An 18,332-nucleotide genomic window follows, 5' to 3' on the forward strand; every position below is an offset into this window, starting at 1 on the left:
CATCATCTAATTTCAAGCACTAGAGAGTGAGATAAGTTGAGTTGAAGTTTGGAAAAAAAATTCCTTCGAATTCCCGCATGATGCATGTGTTTAAGGTTTTTTGGTCATGTATTCATCTAGTTACAAGGTCTTAAAGTCACCTAGTTGGGTTGTTATCATGCTGCACAAGAAAACCAAGCCAAACCCCAAAAACGACCAACACATGTTTTTACCTCATTCGGCCATTTGCTTTTGGTTCATTCACTTAAGTTTTGCCACTTTTAACCATTTTTTTTCACACCTCATTCTTGCACACTTTGTCCATGATTCAAAACCAACACTTAAGCCCATTCAAACTCTTAAAAACCCTACATATTTAAGACTTGGAAACCCTAATCTGAATAGAAGGAGACTGCTATTTTTCAAAGGAGGCAAGGCAAGAGAAAAGAGACCAAGTTGCATTCCCTTCCATTTTCACAAATTCCAAAAGTTTTCAAAGCATAAGCATCTCATTCTCATCCCATCCTTCCATTTTCAAGAAGTAGTGGACTTTCTCCACTAGGTAATCTTTTTATCTCATCTTCCATGACCATATTCCATGTTTTGTTCATCATATTTGTTCATACCATTATCACACTATTTCATGCCATTACCATGTTTACCTCTCCATTATGCCATGCTCTCTTTTTCTTCATGCTTTTTTTGTATGCTAATGCTATGCACTACTTGTCCATAAAACCCTCACCATGAGACTTTGTTTTAAACTTTAAGTTTTTTTGACATTTACTTTTTTTGAAAATCTTTGCATGAGCCTCCCTTGTTGTCCATATTTCTCTATGATAAAGTCATTATTTTGCATAAAATAAAATACCATGATGTTCCTCTCACTTTGTACTTGAATTTTGCTTTTTACATCATCTAATTTCATGCACTAGAGAGTGAGATAAGTTGAGTTGAAGTTTGGAAAAAAATTCCTTCGAATTCCCGCATGCTGCATGTGTTTAAGGTTTTTTGGTCATGTATTCATCAAGTTACAAGGTCTTAAAGTCACCTAGTTGGGTTGTTTTCATGCTGCACAAGAAAACCAAGACAAACCCCAAAAACGACCAACACATGTTTTTACCTCATTCGGCCATTTGCTTTTGGTTCATTCACTTAAGTTTTGCCACTTTTAACCATTTTTTTTCACACCTCATTCTTGCACACTTTGTCCATGATTCAAAACCAACACTTAAGCCCATTCAAACTCTTAAAAACCCTACATATTTAAGACTTGGAAACCCTAATCTGAATAGAAGGAGGCTGCTATTTTTCAAAGGAGGCAAGGCAAGAGAAAAGAGACCAAGTTGCATTCCCTTCCATTTTCACAAATTCCAAAAATTCTCAAAGCACAAGCATCTCATTCTCATCCCATCCTTCCATTTTTAAGAAGCAGTGGACTTTCTCCACTAGGTAATCTTTTTATCTCATCTTCCATGACCATATTCCATGTTTTGTTCATCATATTTGTTCATACCATTATCACACTATTTCATGCCATTACCATGTTTACCTCTCCATTATGCCATGCTCTCTTTTTCTTCATGCTTGTTTTGTATGCTAATGCTATGCACTACTTGTCCATAAAACCCTCACCATGAGACTTTGTTTTAAACTTTAAGTTTTTTTGACATTTACTTTTTTTGAAATTCTTTGCATGAGCCTCCCTTGTTGTCCATATTTCTCTATGATAAAGTCATTATTTTGCATAAAATAAAATATCATGATGTTCCTCTCACTTTGTACTTGAATTTTGCTTTTTACATCATCTAATTTCATGCACTAGAGAGTGAGATAAGTTGAGTTGAAGTTTGGAAAAAAATTCCTTCGAATTCCCGCATGCTGCATGTGTTTAAGGTTTTTTGGTCATGTATTCATCAAGTTACAAGGTCTTAAAGTCACCTAGTTGGGTTGTTTTCATGCTGCACAAGAAAACCAAGCCAAACCCCAAAAACGACCAACACATGTTTTTACCTCATTCGGCCATTTGCTTTTGGTTCATTCACTTAAGTTTTGCCACTTTTAACCATTTTTTTTCACACCTCATTCTTGCATACTTTGTCCATGATTCAAAACCAACACTTAAGCCCATTCAAACTCTTAAAAACCCTACATATTTAAGACTTGGAAACCCTAATCTGAATAGAAGGAGGCTGCTATTTTTCAAAGGAGGCAAGGCAAGAGAAAAGAGACCAAGTTGCATTCCCTTCCATTTTCACAAATTCCAAAAGTTCTCAAAGCACAAGCATCTCATTCTCATCCCATCCTTCCATTTTCAAGAAGCAGTGGACTTTCTCCACTAGGTAATCTTTTTATCTCATCTTCCATGACCATATTCCATGTTTTGTTCATCATATTTGTTCATACCATTATCACACTATTTCATGCCATTACCATGTTTACCTCTCCATTATGCCATGCTCTCTTTTTCTTCATGCTTTTTTTGTATGCTAATGCTATGCACTACTTGTCCATAAAACCCTCACCATGAGACTTTGTTTTAAACTTTAAGTTTTTTTGACATTTACTTTTTTTGAAAATCTTTGCATGAGCTTCCCTTGTTGCCCATATTTCATGCCATTACCATGTTTACCTCTCCATTATGCCATGCTCTCTTTTTCTTCATGCTTTTTTTGTATGCTAATGCTATGCACTACTTGTCCATAAAACCCTCACCATGAGACTTTGTTTTAAACTTTAAGTTTTTTTGACATTTACTTTTTTTGAAAATCTTTGCATGAGCCACCCTTGTTGTCCATATTTCTCTATGATAAAGTCATTATTTTGCATAAAATAAAATATCATGATGTTCCTCTCACTTTGTACTTGAATTTTGCTTTTTACATCATCTAATTTCATGCACTAGAGAGTGAGATAAGTTGAGTTGAAGTTTGGAAAAAAAATTCCTTCGAATTCCCGCATGATGCATGTGTTTAAGGTTTTTTGGTCATGTATTCATCTAGTTACAAGGTCTTAAAGTCACCTAGTTGGGTTGTTTTCATGCTGCACAAGAAAACCAAGCCAAACCCCAAAAACGACCAACACATGTTTTTACCTCATTCGGCCATTTGCTTTTGGTTCATTCACTTAAGTTTTGCCACTTTTAACCATTTTTTTTCACACCTCATTCTTGCACACTTTGTCCATGATTCAAAACCAACACTTAAGCCCATTCAAACTCTTAAAAACCCTACATATTTAAGACTTGGAAACCCTAATCTGAATAGAAGGAGACTGCTATTTTTCAAAGGAGGCAAGGCAAGAGAAAAGAGACCAAGTTGCATTCCCTTCCATTTTCACAAATTCCAAAAGTTTTCAAAGCATAAGCATCTCATTCTCATCCCATCCTTCCATTTTCAAGAAGTAGTGGACTTTCTCCACTAGGTAATCTTTTTATCTCATCTTCCATGACCATATTCCATGTTTTGTTCATCATATTTGTTCATACCATTATCACACTATTTCATGCCATTACCATGTTTACCTCTCCATTATGCCATGCTCTCTTTTTCTTCATGCTTTTTTTGTATGCTAATGCTATGCACTACTTGTCCATAAAACCCTCACCATGAGACTTTGTTTTAAACTTTAAGTTTTTTTGACATTTACTTTTTTTGAAAATCTTTGCATGAGCCTCCCTTGTTGTCCATATTTCTCTATGATAAAGTCATTATTTTGCATAAAAAAAAAACCATGATGTTCCTCTCACTTTGTACTTGAATTTTGCTTTTTACATCATCTAATTTCATGCACTAGAGAGTGAGATAAGTTGAGTTGAAGTTTGGAAAAAAATTCCTTCGAATTCCCGCATGCTGCATGTGTTTAAGGTTTTTTGGTCATGTATTCATCAAGTTACAAGGTCTTAAAGTCACCTAGTTGGGTTGTTTTCATGCTGCACAAGAAAACCAAGACAAACCCCAAAAACGACCAACACATGTTTTTACCTCATTCGGCCATTTGCTTTTGGTTCATTCACTTAAGTTTTGCCACTTTTAACTATTTTTTTTCACACCTCATTCTTGCACACTTTGTCCATGATTCAAAACCAACACTTAAGCCCATTCAAACTCTTAAAAACCCTACATATTTAAGACTTGGAAACCCTAATCTGAATAGAAGGAGGCTGCTATTTTTCAAAGGAGGCAAGGCAAGAGAAAAGAGACCAAGTTGCATTCCCTTCCATTTTCACAAATTCCCAAAATTCTCAAAGCACAAGCATCTCATTCTCATCCCATCCTTCCATTTTTAAGAAGCAGTGGACTTTCTCCACTAGGTAATCTTTTTATCTCATCTTCCATGACCATATTCCATGTTTTGTTCATCATATTTGTTCATACCATTATCACACTATTTCATGCCATTACCATGTTTACCTCTCCATTATGCCATGCTCTCTTTTTCTTCATGCTTTTTTTGTATGCTAATGCTATGCACTACTTGTCCATAAAACCCTCACCATGAGACTTTGTTTTAAACTTTAAGTTTTTTTGACATTTACTTTTTTTGAAATTCTTTGCATGAGCCTCCCTTGTTGTCCATATTTCTCTATGATAAAGTCATTATTTTGCATAAAATAAAATATCATGATGTTCCTCTCACTTTGTACTTGAATTTTGCTTTTTACATCATCTAATTTCATGCACTAGAGAGTGAGATAAGTTGAGTTGCAGTTTGGAAAAAAATTCCTTCGAATTCCCGCATGCTGCATGTGTTTAAGGTTTTTTGGTCATGTATTCATCAAGTTACAAGGTCTTAAAGTCACCTAGTTGGGTTGTTTTCATGCTGCACAAGAAAACCAAGCCAAACCCCAAAAACGACCAACACATGTTTTTACCTCATTCGGCCATTTGCTTTTGGTTCATTCACTTAAGTTTTGCCACTTTTAACCATTTTTTTTTCACACCTCATTCTTGCACACTTTGTCCATGATTCAAAACCAACACTTAAGCCCATTCAAACTCTTAAAAACCCTACATATTTAAGACTTGGAAACCCTAATCTGAATAGAAGGAGGCTGCTATTTTTCAAAGGAGGCAAGGCAAGAGAAAAGAGACCAAGTTGCATTCCCTTCCATTTTCACAAATTCCAAAAGTTCTCAAAGCACAAGCATCTCATTCTCATCCCATCCTTCCATTTTCAAGAAGCAGTGGACTTTCTCCACTAGGTAATCTTTTTATCTCATCTTCCATAACCATATTCCATGTTTTGTTCATCATATTTGTTCATACCATTATCCCACTATTTCATGTCATTACCATGTTTACCTCTCCATTACGCCATGCTCTCTTTTTCTTCATGCTTTTTTTGTATGCTAATGCTATGCACTACTTGTCCATAAAACGCTCACCATGAGACTTTGTTTTAAACTTTAAGTTTTTTTGACATTTACTTTTTTTGAAATTCTTTGCATGAGCCTCCCTTGTTGTCCATATTTCTCTATGATAAAGTCATTATTTTGCATAAAATAAAATATCATGATGTTCCTCTCACTTTGTACTTGAATTTTGCTTTTTACATCATCTAATTTCATGCACTAGAGAGTGAGATAAGTTGAGTTGAAGTTTGGAAAAAAATTACTTCGAATTCCCGCATGCTGCATGTGTTTAAGGTTTTTTGGTCATGTATTCATCAAGTTACAAGGTCTTAAAGTCACCTAGTCGGGTTGTTTTCATGCTGCACAAGAAAACCAAGCCAAACCCCAAAAACGACCAACACATGTTTTTACCTCATTCGGCCATTTGCTTTTGGTTCATTCACTTAAGTTTTGCCACTTCTAACCATTTTTTTTCACACCTCATTCTTGCACACTTTGTCCATGATTCAAAACCAACACTTAAGCCCATTCAAACTCTTAAAAACCCTACATATTTAAGACTTGGAAACCCTAATCTGAGTAGAAGGAGGCTGCTATTTTTCAAAGGAGGCAAGGCAAGAGAAAAGAGACCAAGTTGCATTCCCTTCCATTTTCACAAATTCCAAAAGTTCTCAAAGCTCAAGCATCTCATTCTCATCCCATCCTTCCATTTTCAAGAAGCAGTGGACTTTCTCCACTAGGTAATCTTTTTATCTCATCTTCCATTACCATATTCCATGTTTTGTTCATCATATTTGTTCATACCATTATCACACTATTTCATGCCATTACCATGTTTACCTCTCCATTATGCCATGCTCTCTTTTTCTTCATGCTTTTTTTGTATGCTAATGCTATGCACTACTTGTCCATAAAACCCTCACCATGAGACTTTGTTTTAAACTTTAAGTTTTTTTGACATTTACTCTTTTTGAAAATCTTTGCATGAGCCTCCCTTGTTGTCCATATTTCTCTATGATAAAGTCATTATTTTTCATAAAATAAAATACCATGATGTTCCTCTCACTTTGTACTTGAATTTTGCTTTTTACATCATCTAATTTCATGCACTAGAGAGTGAGATAAGTTGAGTTGAAGTTTGGAAAAAAATTCCTTCGAATTCCCGCATGCTGCATGTGTTTAAGGTTTTTTGGTCATGTATTCATCAAGTTACAAGGTCTTAAAGTCACCTAGTTGGGTTGTTTTCATGTTGCACAAGAAAACCAAGCCAAACCCCAAAAACGACCAACACATGTTTTTACCTCATTCGGCCATTTGCTTTTGGTTCATTCACTTAAGTTTTTCCACTTTTAACCATTTTTTTTCACACCTCATTCTTGCACACTTTGTCCATGATTCAAAACCAACACTTAAGCCCATTCAAACTCTTAAAAACCCTACATATTTAAGACTTGGAAACCCTAATCTGAATAGAAGGAGGCTGCTATTTTTCAAAGGAGGCAAGGCAAGAGAAAAGAGACCAAGTTGCATTCCCTTCCATTTTCACAAATTCCAAAACTTCTCAAAGCACAAGCATCTCATTCCCATCCCATCCTTCATTTTTCAAGAAGCAGTGGACTTTCTCCACTAGGTAATCTTTTTATCTCATCTTCCATGACCATATTCCATGTTTTGTTCATCATATTTGTTCATACCATTATCACACTATTTCATGCCATTACCATGTTTACCTCTCCATTATGCCATGCTCTCTTTTTCTTCATGCTTTTTTTGTATGCTAATGCTATGCACTACTTGTCCATAAAACCCTCACCATGAGACTTTGTTTTAAACTTTAAGTTTTTTTGACATTTACTTTTTTTGAAAATCTTTGCATGAGCCTCCCTTGTTGTCCATATTTCATGCCATTACCATGTTTACCTCTCCATTATGCCATGCTCTCTTTTTCTTCATGCTTTTTTTGTATGCTAATGCTATGCACTACTTGTCCATAAAACCCTCACCATGAGACTTTGTTTTAAACTTTAAGTTTTTTTGACATTTACTTTTTTTGAAAATCTTTGCATGAGCCTCCCTTGTTGTCCATATTTCTCTATGATAAAGTCATTATTTTGCATAAAATAAAATATCATGATGTTCCTGTCACTTTGTACTTGGATTTTTATTTTTACATCATCTAATTTCATGCACTAGAGAGTGAGATAAGTTGAGTTGAAGTTTGGAAAAAAATTCCTTCGAATTCCCGCATGCTGCATGTGTTTAAGGTTTTTTGGTCATGTATTCATCAAGTTACAAGGTCTTAAAGTCACCTAGTTGGGTTGTTTTCATGCTGCACAAGAAAACCAAGCCAAACCCCAAAAACGACCAACACATGTTTTTACCTCATTCGGCCATTTGCTTTTGGTTCATTCACTTAAGTTTTTCCACTTTTAACCATTTTTTTTCACACCTCATTCTTGCACACTTTGTCCATGATTCAAAACCAACACTTAAGCCCATTCAAACTCTTAAAAACCCTACATATTTAAGACTTGGAAACCCTAATCTGAATAGAAGGAGGCTGCTATTTTTCAAAGGAGGCAAGGCAAGAGAAAAGAGACCAAGTTGCATTCCCTTCCATTTTCACAAATTCCAAAAGTTCTCAAAGCACAAGCATCTCATTCTCATCCCATCCTTCCATTTTCAAGAAGCAGTGGACTTTCTCCACTAGGTAATCTTTTTATCTCATCTTCCATGACCATATTCCATGTTTTGTTCATCATATTTGTTCATACCATTATCACACTATTTCATGCCATTACCATGTTTACCTCTCCATTATGCCATGCTCTCTTTTTCTTCATGCTTTTTTTGTATGCTAATGCTATGCACTACTTGTCCATAAAACCCTCACCATGAGACTTTGTTTTAAACTTTAAGTTTTTTTGACATTTACTTTTTTTGAAAATCTTTGCATGAGCCTCCCTTGTTGTCCATATTTCATGCCATTACCATGTTTACCTCTCCATTATGCCATGCTCTCTTTTTCTTCATGCTTTTTTTGTATGCTAATGCTATGCACTACTTGTCCATAAAACCCTCACCATGAGACTTTGTTTTAAACTTTAAGTTTTTTTGACATTTACTTTTTTTGAAAATCTTTGCATGAGCCTCCCTTGTTGTCCATATTTCTCTATGATAAAGTCATTATTTTGCATAAAATAAAATATCATGATGTTCCTCTCACTTTGTACTTGAATTTTGCTTTTTACATCATCTAATTTCATGCACTAGAGAGTGAGATAAGTTGAGTTGAAGTTTGGAAAAAAATTCCTTCGAATTCCCGCATGCTGCATGTGTTTAAGGTTTTTTGGTCATGTATTCATCAAGTTACAAGGTCTTAAAGTCACCTAGTTGGGTTGTTTTCATGCTGCACAAGAAAACCAAGCCAAACCCCAAAAACGACCAACACATGTTTTTACCTCATTCGGCCATTTGCTTTTGGTTCATTCACTTAGGTTTTTCCACTTTTAACCATTTTTTTTCACACCTCATTCTTGCACACTTTGTCCATGATTCAAAACCAACACTTAAGCCCATTCAAACTCTTAAAAACCCTACATATTTAAGACTTGGAAACCCTAATCTGAATAGAAGGAGGCTGCTATTTTTCAAAGGAGGCAAGGCAAGAGAAAAGAGACCAAGTTGCATTCCCTTCCATTTTCACAAATTCCAAAAGTTCTCAAAGCACAAGCATCTCATTCTCATCCCATCCTTCCATTTTCAAGAAGCAGTGGACTTTCTCCACTAGGTAATCTTTTTATCTCATCTTCCATGACCATATTCCATGTTTTGTTCATCATATTTGTTCATACCATTATCACACTATTTCATGCCATTACCATGTTTACCTCTCCATTATGCCATGCTCTCTTTTTCTTCATGCTTTTTTTGTATGCTAATGCTATGCACTACTTGTCCATAAAACCCTCACCATGAGACTTTGTTTTAAACTTTAAGTTTTTTTGACATTTACTCTTTTTGAAAATCTTTGCATGAGCCTCCCTTGTTGTCCATATTTCTCTATGATAAAGTCATTATTTTTCATAAAATAAAATACCATGATGTTCCTCTCACTTTGTACTTGAATTTTGCTTTTTACATCATCTAATTTCATGCACTAGAGAGTGAGATAAGTTGAGTTGAAGTTTGGAAAAAAATTCCTTCGAATTCCCGCATGCTGCATGTGTTTAAGGTTTTTTGGTCATGTATTCATCAAGTTACAAGGTCTTAAAGTCACCTAGTTGGGTTGTTTTCATGTTGCACAAGAAAACCAAGCCAAACCCCAAAAACGACCAACACATGTTTTTACCTCATTCGGCCATTTGCTTTTGGTTCATTCACTTAAGTTTTTCCACTTTTAACCATTTTTTTTTCACACCTCATTCTTGCACACTTTGTCCATGATTCAAAACCAACACTTAAGCCCATTCAAACTCTTAAAAACCCTACATATTTAAGACTTGGAAACCCTAATCTGAATAGAAGGAGGCTGCTATTTTTCAAAGGAGGCAAGGCAAGAGAAAAGAGACCAAGTTGCATTCCCTTCCATTTTCACAAATTCCAAAACTTCTCAAAGCACAAGCATCTCATTCCCATCCCATCCTTCATTTTTCAAGAAGCAGTGGACTTTCTCCACTAGGTAATCTTTTTATCTCATCTTCCATGACCATATTCCATGTTTTGTTCATCATATTTGTTCATACCATTATCACACTATTTCATGCCATTACCATGTTTACCTCTCCATTATGCCATGCTCTCTTTTTCTTCATGCTTTTTTTGTATGCTAATGCTATGCACTACTTGTCCATAAAACCCTCACCATGAGATTTTGTTTTAAACTTTAAGTTTTTTTGACATTTACTTTTTTTGAAAATCTTTGCATGAGCCTCCCTTGTTGTCCATATTTCATGCCATTACCATGTTTACCTCTCCATTATGCCATGCTCTCTTTTTCTTCATGCTTTTTTTGTATGCTAATGCTATGCACTACTTGTCCATAAAACCCTCACCATGAGACTTTGTTTTAAACTTTAAGTTTTTTTGACATTTACTTTTTTTGAAAATCTTTGCATGAGCCTCCCTTGTTGTCCATATTTCTATATGATAAAGTCATTATTTTTCATAAAATAAAATACCATGATGTTCCTCTCACTTTGTACTTGAATTTTGCTTTTTACATCATCTAATTTCATGCACTAGAGAGTGAGATAAGTTGAGTTTTAGTTTGGAAAAAAATTCCTTCGAATTCCCGCATGCTGCATGTGTTTAAGGTTTTTTGGTCATGTATTCATCAAGTTACAAGGTCTTAAAGTCACCTAGTTGGGTTGTTTTCATGCTGCACAGGAAAACCAAGCCAAACCCCAAAAACGACCAACACATGTTTTTACCTCATTCGGCCATTTGCTTTTGGTTCATTCACTTAAGTTTTTCCACTTTTAACCATTTTTTTTCACACCTCATTCTTGCACACTTTGTCCATGATTCAAAACCAACACTTAAGCCCATTCAAACTCTTAAAAACCCTACATATTTAAGACTTGGAAACCCTAATCTGAATAGAAGGAGGCTGCTATTTTTCAAAGGAGGCAAGGCAAGAGAAAAGAGACCAAGTTGCATTCCCTTCCATTTTCACAAATTCCAAAAGTTCTCAAAGCACAAGCATCTCATTCTCATCCCATCCTTCCATTTTCAAGAAGCAGTGGACTTTCTCCACTAGGTAATCTTTTTATCTCATCTTCCATGACCATATTCCATGTTTTGTTCATCATATTTGTTCATACCATTATCACACTATTTCATGCCATTACCATGTTTACCTCTCCATTATGCCATGCTCTCTTTTTCTTCATGCTTTTTTTGTATGCTAATGCTATGCACTACTTGTCCATAAAACCCTCACCATGAGACTTTGTTTTAAACTTTAAGTTTTTTTGACATATACTTTTTTTGAAAATCTTTGCATGAGCCTCCCTTGTTGTCCATATTTCATGCCATTACCATGTTTACCTCTCCATTATGCCATGCTCTCTTTTTCTTCATGCTTTTTTTGTATGCTAATGCTATGCACTACTTGTCCATAAAACCCTCACCATGAGACTTTGTTTTAAACTTTAAGTTTTTTTGACATTTACTTTTTTTGAAAATCTTTGCATGAGCCTCCCTTGTTGTCCATATTTCTCTATGATAAAGTCATTATTTTGCATAAAATAAAATATCATGATGTTCCTCTCACTTTGTACTTGAATTTTGCTTTTTACATCATCTAATTTCATGCACTAGAGAGTGAGATAAGTTGAGTTGAAGTTTGGAAAAAAATTCCTTCGAATTCCCGCATGCTGCATGTGTTTAAGGTTTTTTGGTCATGTATTCATCAAGTTACAAGGTCTTAAAGTCACCTAGTTGGGTTGTTTTCATGCTGCACAAGAAAACCAAGCCAAACCCCAAAAACGACCAACACATGTTTTTACCTCATTCGGCCATTTGCTTTTGGTTCATTCACTTAAGTTTTTCCACTTTTAACCATTTTTTTTCACACCTCATTCTTGCACACTTTGTCCATGATTCAAAACCAACACTTAAGCCCATTCAAACTCTTAAAAACCCTACATATTTAAGACTTGGAAACCCTAATCTGAATAGAAGGAGGCTGCTATTTTTCAAAGGAGGCAAGGCAAGAGAAAAGAGACCAAGTTGCATTCCCTTCCATTTTCACAAATTCCAAAAGTTCTCAAAGCACAAGCATCTCATTCTCATCCCATCCTTCCATTTTCAAGAAGCAGTGGACTTTCTCCACTAGGTAATCTTTTTATCTCATCTTCCATGACCATATTCCATGTTTTGTTCATCATATTTGTTCATACCATTATCACACTATTTCATGCCATTACCATGTTTACCTCTCCATTATGCCATGCTCTCTTTTTCTTCATGCTTTTTTTGTATGCTAATGCTATGCACTACTTGTCCATAAAACCCTCACCATGAGACTTTGTTTTAAACTTTAAGTTTTTTTGACATTTACTTTTTTTGAAAATCTTTGCATGAGCCTCCCTTGTTGTCCATATTTCATGCCATTACCATGTTTACCTCTCCATTATGCCATGCTCTCTTTTTCTTCATGCTTTTTTTGTATGCTAATGCTATGCACTACTTGTCCATAAAACCCTCACCATGAGACTTTGTTTTAAACTTTAAGTTTTTTTGACATTTACTTTTTTTGAAAATCTTTGCATGAGCCTCCCTTGTTGTCCATATTTCTCTATGATAAAGTCATTATTTTGCATAAAATAAAATATCATGATGTTCCTCTCACTTTGTACTTGAATTTTGCTTTTTACATCATCTAATTTCATGCACTAGAGAGTGAGATAAGTTGAGTTGAAGTTTGGAAAAAAATTCCTTCGAATTCCCGCATGCTGCATGTGTTTAAGGTTTTTTGGTCATGTATTCATCAAGTTACAAGGTCTTAAAGTCACCTAGTTGGGTTGTTTTCATGCTGCACAAGAAAACCAAGTCAAACCCCAAAAACGACCAACACATGTTTTTACCTCATTCGGCCATTTGCTTTTGTTCATTCACTTAAGTTTTTCCACTTTTAACCATTTTTTTTCACACCTCATTCTTGCACACTTTGTCCATGATTCAAAACCAACACTTAAGCCCATTCAAACTCTTAAAAACCCTACATATTTAAGACTTGGAAACCCTAATCTGAATAGAAGGAGGCTGCTATTTTTCAAAGGAGGCAAGGCAAGAGAAAAGAGACCAAGTTGCATTCCCTTCCATTTTCACAAATTCCAAAAGTTCTCAAAGCACAAGCATCTCATTCTCATCCCATCCTTCCATTTTCAAGAAGTAGTGGACTTTCTCCACTAGGTAATCTTTTTATCTCATCTTCCATGACCATATTCCATGTTTTGTTCATCATATTTGTTCATACCATTATCACACTATTTTATGCCATTACCATGTTTACCTCTCCATTATGCCATGCTCTCTTTTTCTTCATGCTTTTTTTGTATGCTAATGCTATGCACTACTTGTCCATAAAACCCTCACCATGAGACTTTGTTTTAAACTTTAAGTTTTTTTGACATTTACTTTTTTTGAAAATCTTTGCATGAGCCTCCCTTGTTGTCCATATTTCTATATGATAAAGTCATTATTTTTCATAAAATAAAATACCATGATGTTCCTCTCACTTTGTACTTGAATTTTGCTTTTTACATCATCTAATTTCATGCACTAGAGAGTGAGATAAGTTGAGTTTTAGTTTGGAAAAAAATTCCTTCGAATTCCCGCATGCTGCATGTGTTTAAGGTTTTTTGGTCATGTATTCATCAAGTTACAAGGTCTTAAAGTCACCTAGTTGGGTTGTTTTCATGCTGCACAGGAAAACCAAGCCAAACCCCAAAAACGACCAACACATGTTTTTACCTCATTCGGCCATTTGCTTTTGGTTCATTCACTTAAGTTTTTCCACTTTTAACCATTGTTTTTCACACCTCAGTCTTGCACACTTTGTCCATGATTCAAAACCAACACTTAAGCCCATTCAAACTCTTAAAAACCCTACATATTTAAGACTTGGAAACCCTAATCTGAATAGAAGGAGGCTGCTATTTTTCAAAGGAGGCAAGGCAAGAGAAAAGAGACCAAGTTGCATTCCCTTCCATTTTCACAAATTCCAAAAGTTCTCAAAGCACAAGCATCTCATTCTCATCCCATCCTTCCATTTTCAAGAAGCAGTGGACTTTCTCCACTAGGTAATCTTTTTATCTCATCTTCCATGACCATATTCCATGTTTTGTTCATCATATTTGTTCATACCATTATCACACTATTTCATGCCATTACCATGTTTACCTCTCCATTATGCCATGCTCTCTTTTTCTTCATGCTTTTTTTGTATGCTAATGCTATGCACTACTTGTCCATAAAACCCTCACCATGAGCTTTGTTTTAAACTTTAAGTTTTTTTGACATTTACTTTTTTTGAAAATCTTTGCATGAGCCTCCCTTGTTGTCCATATTTCTCTATGATAAAGTCATTATTTTTCATAAAATAAAATACCATGATGTTCCTCTCACTTTGTACTTGAATTTTGCTTTTTACATCATCTAATTTCATGCACTAGAGAGTGAGATAAGTTGAGTTGAAGTTTGGAAAAAAATTCCTTCGAATTCCCTAATGCTGCATGTGTTTAAGGTTTTTTGGTCATGTATTCATCAAGTTACAAGGTCTTAAAGTCACCTAGTTGGGTTGTTTTCATGCTGCACAAGAAAACCAAGCCAAACCCCAAAAAGACCAACACATGTTTTTACCTCATTCGGCCATTTGCTTTTGGTTCATTCACTTAAGTTTTTCCATTTTTAACCATTTTTTTTTCACACCTCATTCTTGCACACTTTGTCCATGATTCAAAACCAACACTTAAGCCCATTCAAACTCTTAAAAACCCTACATATTTAAGACTTGGAAACCCTAATCTGAATAGAAGGAGGCTGCTATTTTTCAAAGGAGGCAAGGCAAGAGAAAAGAGACCAAGTTGCATTCCCTTCCATTTTCACAAATTCCAAAAGTTCTCAAAGCACAAGCATCTCATTCTCATCCCATCCTTCCATTTTCAAGAAGCAGTGGACTTTCTCCACTAGGTAATCTTTTTATCTCATCTTCCATGACCATATTCCATGTTTTGTTCATCATATTTGTTCATACCATTATCACACTATTTCATGCCATTACCATGTTTACCTCTCCATTATGCCATGCTCTCTTTTTCTTCATGCTTTTTTTGTATGCTAATGCTATGCACTACTTGTCCATAAAACCCTCACCATGAGACTTTGTTTTAAACTTTAAGTTTTTTTGACATTTACTTTTTTTGAAAATCTTTGCATGAGCCTCCCTTGTTGTCCATATTTCATGCCATTACCATGTTTACCTCTCCATTATGCCATGCTCTCTTTTTCTTCATGCTTTTTTTGTATGCTAATGCTATGCACTACTTGTCCATAAAACCCTCACCATGAGACTTTGTTTTAAACTTTAAGTTTTTTTGACATTTACTTTTTTTGAAAATCTTTGCATGAGCCTCCCTTGTTGTCCATATTTCTCTATGATAAAGTCATTATTTTTCATAAAATAAAATATCATGATGTTCCTGTCACTTTGTACTTGAATTTTTATTTTTACATCATCTAATTTCATGCACTAGAGAGTGAGATAAGTTGAGTTGAAGTTTGGAAAAAAATTCCTTCGAATTCCCGCATGCTGCATGTGTTTAAGGTTTTTTGGTCATGTATTCATCAAGTTACAAGGTCTTAAAGTCACCTAGTTGGGTTGTTTTCATGCTGCACAAGAAAACCAAGCCAAACCCCAAAAACGACCAACATATGTTTTTACCTCATTCGGCCATTTGCTTTTGGTTCATTCACTTAAGTTTTTCCACTTTTAACCATTTTTTTTCACACCTCATTCTTGCACACTTTGTCCATGATTCAAAATCAACACTTAAGCCCATTCAAACTCTTAAAAACCCTACATATTTAAGACTTGGAAACCCTAATCTGAATAGAAGGAGGCTGCTATTTTTCAAAGGAGGCAAGGCAAGAGAAAAGAGACCAAGTTGCATTCCCTTCCATTTTCACAAATTCCAAAAGTTCTCAAAGCACAAGCATCTCATTCTCATCCCATCCTTCCATTTTCAAGAAGCAGTGGACTTTCTCCACTAGGTAATCTTTTTATCTCATCTTCCATGACCATATTCCATGTTTTGTTCATCATATTTGTTCATACCATTATCACACTATTTTATGCCATTACCATGTTTACCTCTCCATTATGCCATGCTCTCTTTTTCTTCATGCTTTTTTTTGTATGCTAATGCTATGCACTACTTGTCCATAAAACCCTCACCATGAGACTTTGTTTTAAACTTTAAGTTTTTTGACATTTACTTTTTTTGAAAATCTTTGCATGAGCCTCCCTTGTTGTCCATATTTCTCTATGATAAAGTCATTATTTTTCATAAAATAAAATACCATGATGTTCCTCTCACTTTGTACTTGAATTTTGCTTTTTACATCATCTAATTTCATGCACTAGAGAGTGAGATAAGTTGAGTTGAAGTTTGGAAAAAAATTCCTTCGAATTCCCGCATGCTGCATGTGTTTAAGGTTTTTTGGTCATGTATTCATCAAGTTACAAGGTCTTAAAGTCACCTAGTTGGGTTGTTTTCATGCTGCACAAGAAAACCAAGCCAAACCCCAAAAACGACCAACACATGTTTTTACCTCATTCGGCCATTTGCTTTTGGTTCATTCACTTAAGTTTTTCCACTTTTAACCATTTTTTTTTCACACCTCATTCTTGCACACTTTGTCCATGATTCAAAACCAACACTTAAGCCCATTCAAACTCTTAAAAACCCTACATATTTAAGACTTGGAAACCCTAATCTGAATAGAAGGAGGCTGCTATTTTTCAAAGGAGGCAAGGCAAGAGAAAAGAGACCAAGTTGCATTCCCTTCCATTTTCACAAATTCCAAAAGTTCTCAAAGCACAAGCATCTCATTCTCATCCCATCCTTCCATTTTCAAGAAGCAGTGGACTTTCTCCACTAGGTAATCTTTTTATCTCATCTTCCATGACCATATTCCATGTTTTGTTCATCATATTTGTTCATACCATTATCACACTATTTCATGCCATTACCATGTTTACCTCTCCATTATGCCATGCTCTCTTTTTCTTCATGCTTTTTTTGTATGCTAATGCTATGCACTACTTGTCCATAAAACCCTCACCATGAGACTTTGTTTCAAACTTTAAGTTTTTTTGACATTTACTTTTTTTGAAAATCTTTGCATGAGCCTCCCTTGTTGTCCATATTTCTCTATGATAAAGTCATTATTTTTCATAAAATAAAATACCATGATGTTCCTCTCACTTTGTACTTGAATTTTGCTTTTTACATCATCTAATTTCATGCACTAGAGAGTGAGATAAGTTGAGTTGAAGTTTGGAAAAAAATTCCTTCGAATTCCCTAATGCTGCATGTGTTTAAGGTTTTTTGGTCATGTATTCATCAAGTTACAAGGTCTTAAAGTCACCTAGTTGGGTTGTTTTCATGCTGCACAAGAAAACCAAGCCAAACCCCAAAAAGACCAACACATGTTTTTACCTCATTCGGCCATTTGCTTTTGGTTCATTCACTTAAGTTTTTCCACTTTTAACCATTTTTTTTTCACACCTCATTCTTGCACACTTTGTCCATGATTCAAAACTAACAATTAAGCCCATTCAAACTCTTAAAAACCCTACATATTTAAGACTTGGAAACCCTAATCTGAATAGAAGGAGGCTGCTATTTTTCAAAGGAGGCAAGGCAAGAGAAAAGAGACCAAGTTGCATTCCCTTCCATTTTCACAAATTCCAAAAGTTCTCAAAGCACAAGCATCTCATTCTCATCCCATCCTTCCATTTTCAAGAAGCAGTGGACTTTCTCCACTAGGTAATCTTTTTATCTCATCTTCCATGACCATATTCCATGTTTTGTTCATCATATTTGTTCATACCATTATCACACTATTTCATGCCATTACCATGTTTACCTCTCCATTATGCCATGCTCTCTTTTTCTTCATGCTTTTTTTGTATGCTAATGCTATGCACTACTTGTCCATAAAACCCTCACCATGAGACTTTGTTTTAAACTTTAAGTTTTTTTGACATTTACTTTTTTTGAAAATCTTTGCATGAGCCTCCCTTGTTGTCCATATTTCATGCCATTACCATGTTTACCTCTCCATTATGCCATGCTCTCTTTTTCTTCATGCTTTTTTTGTATGCTAATGCTATGCACTACTTGTCCATAAAACCCTCACCATGAGACTTTGTTTTAAACTTTAAGTTTTTTTGACATTTACTTTTTTTGAAAATCTTTGCATGAGC

This window comes from Lathyrus oleraceus, chromosome 4, assembly GCF_024323335.1.
Source record: "Lathyrus oleraceus cultivar Zhongwan6 chromosome 4, CAAS_Psat_ZW6_1.0, whole genome shotgun sequence".
Lineage (NCBI taxonomy): Eukaryota > Viridiplantae > Streptophyta > Magnoliopsida > Fabales > Fabaceae > Lathyrus > Lathyrus oleraceus.